At 39.1% G+C, this 15,910-nt stretch overlaps 1 non-coding gene across 1 annotated transcript; it reads left to right on the top strand.

The window, feature by feature from the left end:
* The first annotated feature begins 14,998 nt into the window (after positions 1-14,998).
* LOC120109011 (small nucleolar RNA snoR137) lies at positions 14,999-15,130 on the top strand. The gene has a single exon (XR_005510094.3). It is a non-coding gene; the product is annotated as a small nucleolar RNA snoR137 (small nucleolar RNA).
* The last annotated feature ends 780 nt before the right edge of the window (positions 15,131-15,910 follow it).

Below are 15,910 nucleotides of genomic sequence, written 5' to 3'. Positions count from 1 at the left end.
GGCAGTAAATATAGTAGAGAAAGAGTTTTTCCACTATTGAACTCAAGTCGAATAAATCTAGACATATGACAGACGATGGGGTTTGATGAGTTATCCATGACCTCCTGTCTGTAGGGATCCACGATAGAAGGACTGTATCATACGATAATTGCACCTAGAGGTTCATCATTCTATTCTGCTGGGTAGCCACTACATACTGCTAGGTATCACTGGTGGATGGTGAGACTCACAGGGATCATCTCGATGGTTGATAATCCCTGGTGAGTTGAGTTGGAATTGTTTCAACTCATTAAAAGGAGTTTTCAATGATATTGTGATAGAGATCGCAATATATCTCACTACCAGTCAGAATGGAACCTATGGGATCACACACAATAGAAGTATTGATCGATCCGATGGTTGAATTGTGATTAAGAATCACATATGATCAATTAGATTGATAAATGGTTAATCCGCTAAGAGTTAGTGGTTAAAAGAAGGAATAATTGCAATCGGATTGCAATTTAATTTAATTAATTGAATTTAATTAATAGGACTTGATCATAAGTCCTACTTGGAGTGGAATTAATCAATAGACACCTAAACTATGAAATCAATAGACACAAAGAGGATTACAGTTTTTTAGGCTCTGTAAAATCATCTAAATTTGGAATATGATTTTGACCTTCTATAGTTAATTTTTTCTATTACCTGGCGTCGATTTTCAAATAGACTCTTTTGGTTTTTTATTTAAGCCTAAAGGGGGGTTATATATCATAATCCAAGAACCATATATATCATAATCCAAGAACATGTAACCTATTTGTAAGTGAATGTCACAAAGAAAGTCATTGGATGTTAATGTTTCTTTTGAAAGTGCAATACTTTAAGGAAGTACTTCGACCTAGAAACAGTCTCATATTCTATTGCCTGAGGAAGCAATGTTGTTGCTGTTACCTTTTGGGATTGAACATGAGACATGCATATTCCTTTATTCTTTTGGTTTTTTATTTAAACTAAGAATCAGAGAAGACAAGTTGTTTTCTACCCAACTGCCTGTTGCTACAAGGAGTGGCTAGTGTTAGGTGTGACGAAGGAGATTTTTCTGGATGATAATCTCCTTAACTTGTTGGAGCAAACCAATCATGTTTGTAAATTCCTAAGTAAACGTCACATAAAAAGTCTTTGGGTGTTGATGGTTCTTCTAGAAAGTTCAACCTTTCAGAAAGTTCCTCCACCTGATGGCAGTCTCATATTCCATCGCCTGGAGAAGCAGCATTGCTGCCATTACCTTTCGGGACTGGCCATGAGACATACATACACCTCTATTCTTTTTTATTATTATTTAAACTAAGCATGGAGTAGATGATTAATTTTTTACCTAGTTGCTTCTTGCTACAATGAGTGGGTGGCTAGTGTTAAGCATGACGAAAGAAATTTTTCTGGGTGAAAATCTTCTTAACTTTTTGGAGCAAACCAATCATGTTTGTAAATTCCTAAGTAAACGTCACATAGAAAGTCCTTTGGGTGTTGATGGTTCTTCTAGAAAGTTCAATCCTTTCAGGAAGTTCCTCCACCTGATGGCAGTCTCATATTCTATCGCCTGGAGAAGCAGCATCGCTGCCATTACCTTTCGGGACTGGCCATGAGACATACATACACCTCTATTCTTTTTTTTTATTTAAACTACGCATGGAGTAGATGATTCATTTTTCACCTAGTTGCTTCTTGCTACAATGAGTGGGTGGCTAGTGTTAGGCGTGACGAAGGAGATTTTTCTGGATGAAAATCTTCTTAACTTTTTGGAGCAAACCAATCATGTTTGTAAATTCCTAAGTAAACGTCACATAGAAAGTCCTTTGGGTGTTGATGGTTCTTCTAGAAAGTTCAATCCTTTCAGGAAGTTCCTCCACCTGATGGCAGTCTCATATTCCATCGCCTGGAGAAGCAGCATCGCTGCCATTACCTTTCGGGACTGGCCATGAGACATACATACATCTCTATTCTTTTATATTTTTATTAAAACTAAGCATAAAGTAGATGTGTTTCATGTTTTTACCCAACCACTTCCCACTACAAGGAGTGGGTGGCTAGTGTTAAGTGTGACGAAGGAGATTTTTCTGGGTGAAAATCTTCTTAACTTGTTGGAGCAAACCAATCATGTTTGTAAATTCCTAAGTAAACGTCACATAGAAAGTCCTTTGGGTGTTGATGGTTCTTCTAGAAAGTTCAATCCTTTCAGGAAGTTCCTCCACCTGATGATGGTCTCATATTCCATCGCCTGGAGAAGCAGCATCGCTGCCATTACCTTTCAGGACTGGCCATGAGACATACATACACCTCTTTTCTTTTATTTTTTTATTTAAACTAAGCATGGAGTAGATGTGTTTCATTTTTTACCCAGCTGCTTCTTGCTAAAGGAGTGGGTGGCTAGTGTTAAGTGTGACGAAGGAAGTTTTTCTGGGTGAAAATCTTCTTAACTTGTTGGAGCAAACCAATCATGTTTTTGTAAATTCCTAAGTAAACGTCATATAGAAAGTTCTTGGGTGTTGATGGTTCTTCTTGAAAGTGCAATCCTTCTAGGAAGTTCCTCCACCTGATGGCAGTCCCATATTCTATGGCCTGGAGGTGCAGCATTGGTGCCATTACCTTTCAGGACTGGCCATGAGACATACATACACCTCTATTCTTTTGGTTTTGTTTTTTAAATTTAAACTAAGAATAGTGTAGACAAGTTGTTTCATTTTTAACCGAACTGCTTCTTGCCACAAGGAATGGCTAGTGTCAGTTGTGACGAAGGAGATTTTTCTGGGTGAAAATCTCCTTAACTTGTTGGAGCAAACCAATCATGTTTGTAAATTCCTAAGTAAACGTCACATAGAAAGTCCGTGGGTGTTGATGGTTTTTCTTGAAAGTTCAATCCTTTCAGGAAGTTCCTCCACTAGATGACGGTCTCATATTCCAGCTCCTGGAGGAGCAACATTGCTGGCATTACTTTTTGGGACTGGCCATGAGACAGACATGCACTTTTTCTTTTGTTTCTTAATTAAACTAATCATCACCAGATGCATGCTGTTTCCCACCTTGCTTCTATATGCACGTCTGTTTTATGGTAACTTGAAAAGCAATTTAAGTAGCATAATGTCTTATTTTTAAGTCTTCACCATTGTATGTTTAACAACTTTTAGACTCTTGCTTATAGGCCCTACAGTTAAAGAATGTCTTGTAGTTCATCACATTCTTCATTCGCTTCTTATGTTTTTGAAGTTGCTTCCCTACTGGATGAGTGGCCTCCATTGGGTCATTTCTCAATGAGAAGCATACATTTAACATGGCCAGTATTAAACAGCATGGGGCATGTTGAGGTGCCGAGACAATGAGGTCACAATGGTTAACAGCCAAGTTACTGAAAATACAGCTAATGAAACTAAAAGCATGTACCATGATAGAATACACATCATCTAGCTAAAACTAACTCATGCATGCAACAGCGGACACAAGGTACTTAAATTGCATGAAATCTTCAAAGTGCTTTCCGCCTAAAGTTTAAACAGCCAGCATATGTATGCTTCTATAATTTGACATTTACCAGGAGAAACACAATGCAACAATAAAAAGCACCATAAACGAAAGGTAATGGCACCAATGCTGCACCTCCAGGCTATAGAATATGGGACTACCATCAGGTGGAGGAACCACCTGATGAGATAGAAAGGACTTCTTCTCCACCAATATTGATGAATTAAGAAAAAGATGGAAAATGCTCCACCCAAGAAAACCATGCATTTGTTTCCACAGTATTATGAATATGCATAATATTCATACAACCAATATACTAATTCTTGAATATAACAAAAATAAATACAAAGGACAAAAAAAAGCCTTTTTGTTTGAAAATGGAAGTAGAAATGCGAGATTACAGATTTTTCTGCAAAGAATCATAAAAAACGAGAACCATAAATCAATAGACACCTAAACGGTCTTAATAATCACTTGTCTCTCACAAGCATCTAAATAACATGGTAAAATCTTAAAAAATATCTGCTAATAAAAAACAAATAAGAAGGTGCGGAGTCAAGACTTTTCACTGCGTATCTAGCAGAAACTGAGTAAAAAAATCAGGAGAGATCTAATAAAGCGTAAGCTTTCCAGGAGGAAAAAATGGAAGACCAAAACTTGAATGAAAAAATGGAATCCAATTGGTTTGATGAAGGAATCAAGCCTTACAATCGCCCTAAAATCGGACGCATTCATCCAGCAAAGATTAAACTTGTAAGGCTTCTACATCGGTCTCTTTTGTTTTCCCTAGAGCAAACAACAAAGGCAAGAAGGCGCTCATCTGAAGACATCCTTGAGCAGAGCAAAAAGGATCTAATGCCATGACCGCGATTCATTTGGCTAGATGAATCGGATCATAAAACCCTAATCAAATCACAAGATGGAAGCAAAGGATATCGAGAAAATCTGGAGGCAGGGGTAGGGAGGGCCAGAAAGCGAGAGAGGCGTTACCTCGCTTCGACATCTTAGAAACGCAGGAGGCGGCCGACGTTTTATAGAGCGCTTTCTAGGGTTTCTCGGCTTGTCCGAACCAAATTTACCGTTTTGACCTTATTGTGCAGGAACTTTTATGCGGACGTTTATAATGATAATCATTTAGGTATTTGGCTTAAACAAATAGTAACAAAGTCCAAGCTCTTAGAAAGGTCGCCATTGATGATTTGGTGCTTGAGGAGAAAGTGGCCTTCAATTTCTATTCCCTATTGTAGCATCTTCGCTCAGGAGGCTATTGATTTATCACACAAGGCTGGAGAAACTCTGTAATCTGTAATCACTATTAATCTGTATATGAATAGGTCTTATGATGGAGTATACTAAGACCAAACGAGGGTGTCATGAGAAAGTTTTCTTTCCTTGAGAAGTGGATTGCTTAGATTAATGATTGTTACAGGAACCCAATTTTCTCGTATTGATTAATGGCTCTTCCACTAGCACCTTTAAATCATTTATGCGATTGAGATGCCCCTTTCTCCTTTCCTCTTTACCTCTTCATACTGCGCTCTGAAATGTTGAGCATGGCTCTTGATCTTGAAATAGATGCTGGACGCTTGTCTAGATATAAAACAAAGAGAGATAGATGTACTTTCAACCATCTACTATTTATCGATGACTGCTTAGAAGGCACACAAAATCAGCTTTCAGTGAAAAAAAGGTTCAAAACTATAGTAGATTCGGAGAAGGCCTGAACAACATAAAAGATTCAACCAACTAAAAGCCTAGGATGACACACCTTATAGCTTTAGATATGCAACGTAAAACCTCGACAAATTGCAGCTGTTAGCATTACACTTCCTGTTTCAAGCAAACCTGTGCAACTTAGGAAATGGATTGAAACAGAAATGATGACTCTGACAGTATCCAGATCTTAAAAATGAATCCCAAGTCACAATCCCTCTTGTTGATCTCAGCTCTATCATACACATTCTTCCTAATGCCCTGCTTAGGCCTACTACTAGCCCCAAGAACTCCCATGGCCCATACTTAATGAGAATCACCTTCACAAGCTACCTTCCTTCTTGCCTATCTAACAACCGCCAGAATTTGCTTATACTAGCTGAATTGAACTTCAACAATTATTTACACCATTATATGAGCATGCATTAATTTCAGAAGTCATATAAACTCCAATAATTTGTCAAGAGGCTGAGTTGAAGCATAGCTGAAGTATATCTAATTATCATCACAAATACCTAGACAGCTCATATAGTTTACAATAATGATATGAAGCATGGACCATGCAAGCTTTGGCAGACCCATTTATTCAAGAGATACTACTAGCATTCAAACACCATATCCGGCAGAAGATCTTGTCGAGGGGACTGGCCGCCCCGAAGCTGGAGGACCTCAACATACGAGAGCGTTTCCCCATGGAAGTGAGATGGAGAGGATCGAGAGGCTAGGGCTTTGGGGTTTTCACATGGAGATCGAGTTAAGGGTTCTACGGTTATAGCAGAGGCATGGAAGAGGTGGAGAGGTTTGAAAAGTTTTCCCTCGTCGGCAGTTGAATTTGTTTTACTTATTTTCTTCTTCCTCGATTCTGGATACCGAATTCATTTCTAATCCTTTGAAGAATTTCGCCGGCTTTGATAGAGATAGGAATTGAGGTTGTTGAAAGATGGAGATAAATGTCATCGCGTTGGATTATAGGAGATCAAAATCTTAACCGATATCATGATAAATCCATGCTTGTCCAGATATAAAACAAAGAGAGATAGATGTACTTTCAACCATCTACTATTTATCGATGACTGCTTATTGCTATCAAGAGCCAACAATGAGGATTGCTTTACTTTCAAGATAGTTAATTTAGAACTATAGCTTACGATAGCTTACAATCGAAGCCATCAACTTGTCTTAATACTCAATTCCCTTCATTCCACATATTGACCCCGCAATGCTTCAAAACATTATTGCTCTGCTACATATTCAAAAGATTGAACTGGTTGGTTGTTACCTTGGCATCCCTCTCAAAGGTGCTAGAATCATTATTCAAGACATTCAACCTATTAGATTCCACATTTTGGGTCATCTTGATTCAAGGAAATGGAAAACTATATCCATTACAAGTTGTTTAACCGTGATTAAATTAGTACAAAGCTTGTAATGACTTGGAACCATATTTGAAAAAAATAGCCAAGAAGTTGCTATTTCGATTTTTTGGCCCTATATAAGTGCTGAAGATCTACTTGGTACATAGTCGATGTGAAACTATTTAGGGTAAGCCATATGAGTCTAAATTGCCTGTTTGATTGTCATCTAAATAATTTCCTAAGTAATCCCCTTTTATAAAAGAATTTATTGATTGAACTATGATATAAAATCGCCCGGAGAAGCAGCATCGCTGCCATTACCTTTCGGGACTGGCCATGAGACATACATATATCTTTATTCTTTTATATTTTTATTAAAACCAAGCATAGAGTAGATGTGTTTCATGTTTTTACCCAACCACTTCCCACTACAAGGAGTGGGTGGCTAGTGTTAAGTGTGACGAAGGAGATTTTTCTGGATGAAAATCTTCTTAACTTGTTGGAGCAAACCAATCATGTTTGTAAATTCCTAAGTAAACGTCACATAGAAAGTCCTTTGGGTGTTGATGGTTCTTCTAGAAAGTTCAATCCTTTCAGGAAGTTTCTCCACCTGATGATGCATGGTCTCATATTCCATCGCCTGGAGAAGCAGCATCGATGCCATTACCTTTCGGGACTGGCCATGAGACATACATACACCTCTTTTCTTTTATTTTTTTATTTAAACTAAGCATAGAGTAGATGTGTTTCATTTTTTACCCAGCTGCTTCTTGCTACAAGGAGTGGGTGGCTAGTGTTAAGTGTGACGAAGGAGGTTTTTCTGGGTGAAAATCTTCTTAACTTGTTGGAGCAAACCAATCATGTTTTTGTAAATTCCTAAGTAAACGTCATATAGAAAGTTCTTGGGTGTTGATGGTTCTTCTTGAAAGTGCAATCCTTCTAGGAAGTTCCTCCACCTGATGGCAGTCCCATATTCTATGGCCTGAAGGTGCAGCATTGGTGCCATTACCTTTCAGGACTGGCCATGAGACATACATACACCTCTATTCTTTTGGTTTTGTTTTTTAAATTTAAACTAAGAATAGTGTAGACATGTTGTTTCATTTTTAGCCGAACTGCTTCTTGCCACAAGGAATGGCTAGTGTCAATTGTGACGAAGGAGATTTTTTTGGGTGAAAATCTTCTTAACTTGTTGGAGCAAACCAATCATGTTTGTAAATTCCTAAGTAAACGTCAGCCGAGTAATGCATTTCTTTTTCTAAATTGATTAGCAAAATTCCTTACTTGTTTGAGGATGTATGTATGAATATCAATTATGCCTCAATTTGATATAGTATCCATTGCAGCACTTGCCCCTAGGACAACACAAAAGCATCCTAAAGTTTTTTACGAACTAGTGAATTTTTTAGAAGCAGGGGGGAATACCTTATTCGTTACAATTATTATTCAGCATCAAGCTCGTATTCTAAAGACGCCTTTCCCATGTTTCTGCTTAGAAACTAAATAAAGTTGGGTCTACCAAGTGTAACAGCTAACAGGTCATTATAAATTATATCTCAGAGTCATTCTAGAGCCAAATACAATAAGAAGGATTGAAAAATAAAGGAAAAAAATCATGAGGCATGTCCTTCTTTAATTTCCATGCACCACCATCAGTATCACCTTAATCTCTCTCCAATCCCATATCTACACACACCATGATTGAAAGTGATCTAAAAACAGACCTTAGGAGATAATGATAGTCAACTTTAAAGACCACGCAATAGCACGTATCTAGTAGAATAGTGATTACGGGTATCGATCCACAGAAATTGGGGTACAGTTGTTTTCTTAAAAAATATATATTTAAAAGAAAAAGTTTGTGAAGAAAATTAAACTAAGAAATTTAATAAAAAAATGCAATTAAAAGGATATCAGTTGAGAGAACCTAGGGCAAGGAATTCACCACTAACATCGAAACAAGGGTTATTTGTTATGTATTTCATTCTTGGATCATTATGCAAATTGACTACAAGTCTAATAAGCATTCAAATAAAAATTTCATAAAAGTAATTTAGGCATAATCCATCTTTAGTTAGCATGAAATGTCTACCCTAATCTAAGGTGGCAGCACATCGCATCTTCCTTAAGCATGAACTATCTTATTTTTACTTCAATGATCATGAAGAGCAATTGTATAAACGTCATACTAAAAATCATAGAAATTAAATATGAGATGAAATAAAATATTCATTAGGAGCAAAATAAAGTTTATACAACTTCAGGAATAGAAAATTAAAATATAAAACCCTTGGCCCTTTGTTAGGGCTGCATCCAGCCCTAGAGAGGAAATCAGCCTTCCATGGAGTCGTGGGCGACAGCAGCAGTGGCACAGCAGCGGGCTCCCATTTATTTCTTTCTTCCTCTAGCGACTTCCATCGAAAACTTCCTCTCAGCACTTCATTATTTTTTATATGGGAAGTTATTCCCGAAATGCCCCAAAGTCTTCTCTCTCTCCTTTTATTCTTGTGGGAACTCCCTGAGAAGAGCCAAGCTCTTCTTCTCCCGGTGGGGAACTTGGCCTCTCCGGAGATTGTGAAGATATGTGGAACCCCCACCGAAGTTGCCTCCCCTGTTTCACGCCTGGCCTTTTATAGGCTCCAATCTCTCTTTCCTCTTCCTTATTTTGAATCATGGATAAGGATGAACCCTTTGCTGTTGGGATGAAGCTTGGCCTGATTCACTGGACTGCTGTGGTTCGGATCAAGGGAGAAGACGCGTGAAGCCGTTCGTGGATAATGAAATTTGCTGGGAAGTTTGTGGATGATGCCATTGATTGAATCCATGGATAAGGATGGATCACAATGGGATGAAGGTGGATGGATCCGTGAGCAGGGGATAGGAAGTTGGGACCTCGGCTGACAGCTGGGAACGGATGTGAAGTGATCCGGAACAGGGGAAGAGGATGAGAGGATAAGCTTGGATCTTATCCATGGGCGATGAAGTTAATCCAAGTGCTAGGAAGGATTTGGAAGAGGATGAGGATGGGAGCAAATCCAGATGGGGTCTGGATTCTCGGGAACGGCTTGGGACGTTGGGAGTAATCCGGCAGAAGGTTGCTGGTTCTCATCCGGAAGGTGGCTGGGAATTTGGCTGAGATGAAGATGCTAGGATGATGTTCACGAACGGGAGGAGATGGATGCCGAATCTGCTGAACCGTGATGAAGAGGATGACGTTGAATCCTAGCTGGTCGTGGGATAAGGATGAACTCGGACGGATTCGTGAGCTGGGAGGAAGGCTGCGGACGACTAGATTACAATCATGGGAGAGAGGAATCCAGAAGAAGATTGTGAGGATCTCGGTTTGGGAAGCGGCTGAGAAGAAATCTGGGAAGAAGGTGACATGGTTACAACGCGGAGAAACAGGGGATGTTGATGTTCTAATCTAGATTCGGTTCTGGATGAATGTTGGGAAATAGGGGAGCTGGGAAGGACGTAGAGGTTTGGAATCGGCTGATGGCTTGGTTTTGTTGTGGGACACGGGAGATGATGATCTGGTGACGTTGTTGAGAGCTTATCCGTGGAGGGGATCTAGCGGGAGAAGCTGGGATTTGAGTTTATCCCACGGGCGAAGAGGAGGGGAGATGAGCTGGGGCTCTCTACCGAAATGCCAGGAGGGTGGAGGAGGTTTTGTTTGACGTGGAACAGGGGCTGAGCTTGCTCGTGGATGATGAACGGGAAGGCTAGGATCAAACGCGAATGCTGGGCTGTTTGGTAGAGAGACATGGAGGAAGATGGAAACGGGCGTGAGGGGAAATCTGGAGGTTGGGATGATGGGAATTGAACCGTTTGAAACAGGGGAGTTAATCCTATTCGGCTGGAAAAAGGCCAATGACTAGAATTCTCTGAGATCTGTGCAACTATAGATGAATAGATGATATACTTTGAGATCTGAGAAATAAATGATTGAAAAGTGTGGGAAGAGAAGTAGGTGAACTTGTGAAGAAACAGGAATTAATGGGAAGCACTGAATTTTGGAGGAGAGTTCTTGGAGTCGACTCCGGAGGATGTGGAATTATGAAATGATGCAGTGTAGGTTTAGGTTTTATCTTATTGAGCTTGATTCGACCTGCATACATTAAGCTTAATCAATAATCAAAATTGAATTAAAATGCATTGATGAAGGTGAACATATTTTTTAGTTGAATTTACAAAATATGTGAATTAAAATAATGATAAGTGCTATGAATAAGATATTAGTTCATGCATTATTTAGCACTTATCAGATAAGCATAGATTTTTCAAACTATTGGATATAAGAGACACCCAAAAATTTTCATGAGGCATCGTCTTCATATGCTGGCTATTTAAACTTTAGGCGGAAAGCACTTTGAAGATTTCATGCAATTTAAGTACCTTGTGTCCACTTTTATTTTTTTATTTAAAGTAAGCATAGAGTAGATGTGTTTCATTTTTTACCCAGCTGCTTCTTGCTACAAGGAGTGGGTGGCTAGTGTTAAGTGTGACGAAGGAGGTTTTTCTGGGTGAAAATCTTCTTAACTTGTTGGAGCAAACCAATCATGTTTTTGTAAATTCCTAAGTAAACGTCATATAGAAAGTTCTTGGGTGTTGATGGTTCTTCTTGAAAGTTTAAATACCTTACGATAGCTCGTTTATGGTGTCTACACTATTATTTTGTTCCAAATTTACGACTATTAAATCACACTTATTATATGAAATCTAATGCAAAGTAGCGGTCAAACAGCAAGGAAAAATATTTAAGTAAGATTTCCATTACACATAAAATAAATTGCAGAAATTAAACTGACACTTAAAATATAGATTGTATAAAAAGAAAATTGATGGATTTCATAAAAATAAAATTGATTGCAAGAAAAAAAATGAAGATTGGAAGCCTAATGTTTCTTTTCTTCTGCGAAGAAAGCAAGAAATAACAAGAAACTTCCTCTTCTTTTATTCTACAAATAACAAGAAAACAAGAAAAGAAAACAGAGCATGGCTCCCCCTCGGTGGAACTCCTAAATAAAATTGAATACTTTTTTTTTTCCTTCCTTCTTAAAGCAGAGCGCTTCTTAAAACAGAGCTCTCCCCTGTTTCTTGGCCCCAACCGAGAACTCTCTTTCTTTTTCTTTTCAAAAACAGAGCTCCCTTAGCCGATGGCCTCTCCTCCCTTTATATAGATCTCTCACTTCTTCTTAAAGCCGGCAATGAATCCATGGAGAACGAACGCATGATCCTTGGGGCGGAATGCACGCAAACGGCTGGATCAAGGGAGCTGGCTTGATGGATGTGCGGATGCGGAGGCTGCAACAGAAGGAGATCACGGGATCGCTGGGAGGAGGCTGATCTGGAATGAAGAGTGCCGCGGGATCGACGGGAGGAAGGAGAGGGCGGATGCGGCTTGCTGATCTATGCATCGCGGACGCTTGGGATCTCAAATTCGGAAGAGAGTTGGGACTTCCTTCATGGATGGCTGTGATGGGTGCTGGGGTCCCTGGAAATGGAAGGAGCTGCAGATGGTATGGCTGGGATTACGCATGATCCCATGGGGTGAGAGATGCGGAGGCTGCAACGGAAGGATGGCTGGCTTCACGAAAGGCTGGGACGCGGAGGGAATCCGAAAGAAGCTGGGAAATTGCTCGGGATGCTGGATGCGGTGTCTGGGATCACGCCTTGCAATCGGATGGGCTTGATTGCAGCGTGGGATGCCGTGGCTGGGCGGATCGTGGAGAAGAAGAGCTTTGAATGCTGATTCGGGAATGCTTGGATCACGGGATGCTGTGGATGTTGATCACGGATGATGGACGGCTGCGGCACTGCGAGAGGAAGAAGAAAAACAGTGAAAAAATGAACAGTGTTTTCTCGTAACACTGTTCATATGAACAGTGTTTAGTTATATGAACAGTGTTAAACACTGTTCATATGAATAGTTTCATCTCAAACACTGTTCATATGAATAGTAACTTCGGGAATGAAGAGTATTTTCAGCTATTCTTCATGAGATTGGAGGTTAGAAAGGTCTTTTTTTGTGATGAAGTGAGAGTGGGAATCTCTACTCCGAAAGAGTGCGGGTGCTAATCCAGAAAGGAGGGAACGCGAGGATCACTGGGAGATCGCACGCGGGCTCAGATGTTTGGGTGCAAATGTGCTCGAAAGGTAATGGCTGCGATGCTGCTTCTCTAGGCGATGGACTATGAGACTGCCATCAGGTGGAGGAACTTCCTGAAAGGATTGAACTTTCTAGAAGAACCATCAACACCCAAAGGACTTTCTATGTGACGTTTACTTAGGAATTTACAAACATGATTGGCTTGCTCCAAAAAGTTCAGAAGATTTTCACCCAGAAAAATCTCCTTCGTCACGCTTAACACTAGCCACCCACTCATTGTAGCAAAAAGCAACTAGGTAAAAAATGAATCATCTACTCCATGCTTAGTTTAAATAAAAAAAAAAGAATAGAGGTGTATGTATGTCTCATGGCCAGTCCCGAAAGGTGATGGCAGCAATGCTGCTTCTCCAGGCAATGGAATATGAGACTGCCATCAGGAGGAGGAACTTTCTGAAAGGTTGAACTTTCTAGAAGAACCATCAACACCCAAAGACTTTCTATGTGATGTTTACTTAGGAATTTACAAACATGATTGGTTTGCTCCAACAAGTTAAGGAGATTATCACCCAGAAAAATCTCCTTCGTCACACCTAACACTAGCCACTCCTTATAGCAACAGGCAGTTGGGTAGAAAACAACATGTCTTCTCTGATTCTTAGTTTAAATAAAAAACCAAAAGAGTCTATTTGAAAATCGACGCCAGGTAATAGAAAAAATTAACTATAGAAGGTCAAAATCATATTCCAAATTTAGATGATTTTACAGAGCCTAAAAAACTATAATCCTCTTGTGTCTATTGATTTAGGTGTCGATTAAGTAGTTAATGGAGAATTGAAGGGATTAACCATTTATCAATCTAATTGATCAAGTAATTAGATTGCATTATTTCACCGCATGTAGCAATTATAATTTTCAGATCTGAAATCTAATTGATTATCTTATGACATGGGTTGCTGATCATGCTAAACATGATTCTAAACTTTGTAATCCCATTAACAATGCAATTAGAATCATCAATTTATCACATAAAAAATCAGCATGCAAAAAATCAGCAACCCTGAAAAAATTTGATTCGTTGCAATTATTATTCAGCATCAAGCTTGTATTCTAAGGACGCCTTTCACATGTTTCTGCTTAGAAACTAAATAAAGTTGGGTCTACCAAGTGTAACAGCTAACAGGTCATTATAAATTATATCTCAAAGTCATTTATGATAATATCTAAGTCTGACATTCATTTATAATACCTATTTAGGATCATTTTACGATAATCATATTTCAAAAGAAAAATCGACCCATTGAAGTTCCTCCACCTGATGATGGTCTCATATTCCATCGCCTGGAGAAGCTGCATCACTGCCATTACCTTTCGGGACTGGCCATGAGACATACATATACCTCTTTTCTTTTATTTTTTATTTAAACTAAGCATAGAGTAGATGTGTTTCATTTTTTACCCAGCTGCTTCTTGCTACAAGGAGTGGGTGGCTAGTGTTAAGTGTGACGAAGGAAGTATTTCTGGGTGAAAATCTTCTTAACTTGTTGGAGCAAACCAATCATGTTTTTGTAAATTCCTAAGTAAACGTCATATAGAAAGTTCTTGGGTGTTGATGGTTCTTCTTGAAAGTGCAATCCTTCTAGGAAGTTCCTTCACCTGATGGCAGTCCCATATTCTATGGCCTGGAGCTGCAGCATTGGTGCCATTACCTTTCAGGACTGGCCATGAGACATACATACACCTCTATTCTTTTGGTTTTGTTTTTTAAATTTAAACTAAGAATAGTGTAGACATGTTGTTTCATTTTTAACCGAACTGCTTCTTGCCACAAGGAATGGCTAGTGTCAATTGTGACGAAGGAGATTTTTCTGGGTGAAAATCTCCTTAACTTGTTGGAGCAAACCAATCATGTTTGTAAATTCCTAAGTAAACGTCACATAGATAGTCCTTGGGTGTTGATGGTTCTTCTTGAAAGTTCAATCCTTTCAGGAAGTTCCTCCACTGGATGACGGTCTCATATTCCAGCTCCTGGAGGAGCAACATTGCTGCCATTACTTTTTGGGACTGGCCATGAGACAGACATGCACTTTCTCTTTCGTTTCTTAATTAAACTAATCATCACCAGATGCATGCTGTTTCCCACCTTGCTTCTATATGCACGTCTGTTTTATGGTAACTTGAAAAGCAATTTAAGTAGCATAATGTCTTATTTTTAAGTCTTCACCATTGTATGTTTAACAACTTTTAGACTCTTGCTTATAGGCCCTACAATTAAAGAATATCTTGTAGTTCATCACATTCTTCATTCGCTTCTTATGTTTTTGAAGTTGCTTCCCTACTGGATGAGTGGCCTGCATTGGGTCATTTCTCAGTGAGAAGCATACATTTAACATGGCCAGTATTAAACAGCATGGTGCTTTTTATTGTTGCATTGTGTTACCTGTCTCCTGGTGAATGTCAAATTAAAGAAGCATACATATGCTGGCTGTTTAAACTTTAGGCGGAAAGCACTTTGAAGATTTCATGCAATTTAAGTACCTTGTGTCCGCTGTTGCATGCATGAGTTAGTTTTAGCTAGATGATGTGTATTCTATCATGGTACATGCTTTTGGTTTCATTAGCTATATTTTCAGTAACCTGGCTGTTAACCATTGTGACCTCATTGTCTCGGCACCTCAACATGCCCCATGAAATCAACATGGCTCCTGTTTTTTGGGGATGTCGCCCAGTCTATTACACTTGGATGAGAACCATATAGCCACATGAGATTATCAGACATCAATCTATTACACTCATAGAAGAATTGTGGTTATGTAGTCACGGCTACTTTTCATCATGCATTTGCTGCGTGATAATGAAACAGCTGTTTTTGGCTATTTAATGAGCCTAATTCATCATAAAAGCCTATTAAATATTTATAATTTTAAACGAAGGCATGTAAGGAATTGGTTGGGAATTGGCATTGAAACCCTCCTCCTTGTGACCCTATTTATTACAAGCACATGCACGTCAATCAATCAGTTGGTCTTCAACTCTTGAATTGTTCCCGAGCCTCCTTGATTCGATCCTTGATCAACTCTTGATCCAATCGCCATCAACCGCTCAAATCGCCCTTCATCTCATGTATTGTCTTCGACTTGATCGTTGACGTACATTACATCACAGAAATACAACCAGATATAAAATAATAAATTACATCCCTTTTTAGGAGGCACGCAGGCCTCTCAAAACATCAAAT

The sequence above is a fragment of the Phoenix dactylifera genome, chromosome 2 (genome assembly GCF_051530095.1).
Source record: "Phoenix dactylifera cultivar Ajwa chromosome 2, Ajwa_hap1_PhDact_Kaust_v1.1, whole genome shotgun sequence".
NCBI classification, from domain to species: Eukaryota; Viridiplantae; Streptophyta; class Magnoliopsida; order Arecales; family Arecaceae; genus Phoenix; species Phoenix dactylifera.
Note: the sequence above shows the minus strand (reverse complement) of the source record. Positions and strands in the feature narration are given on the sequence as shown.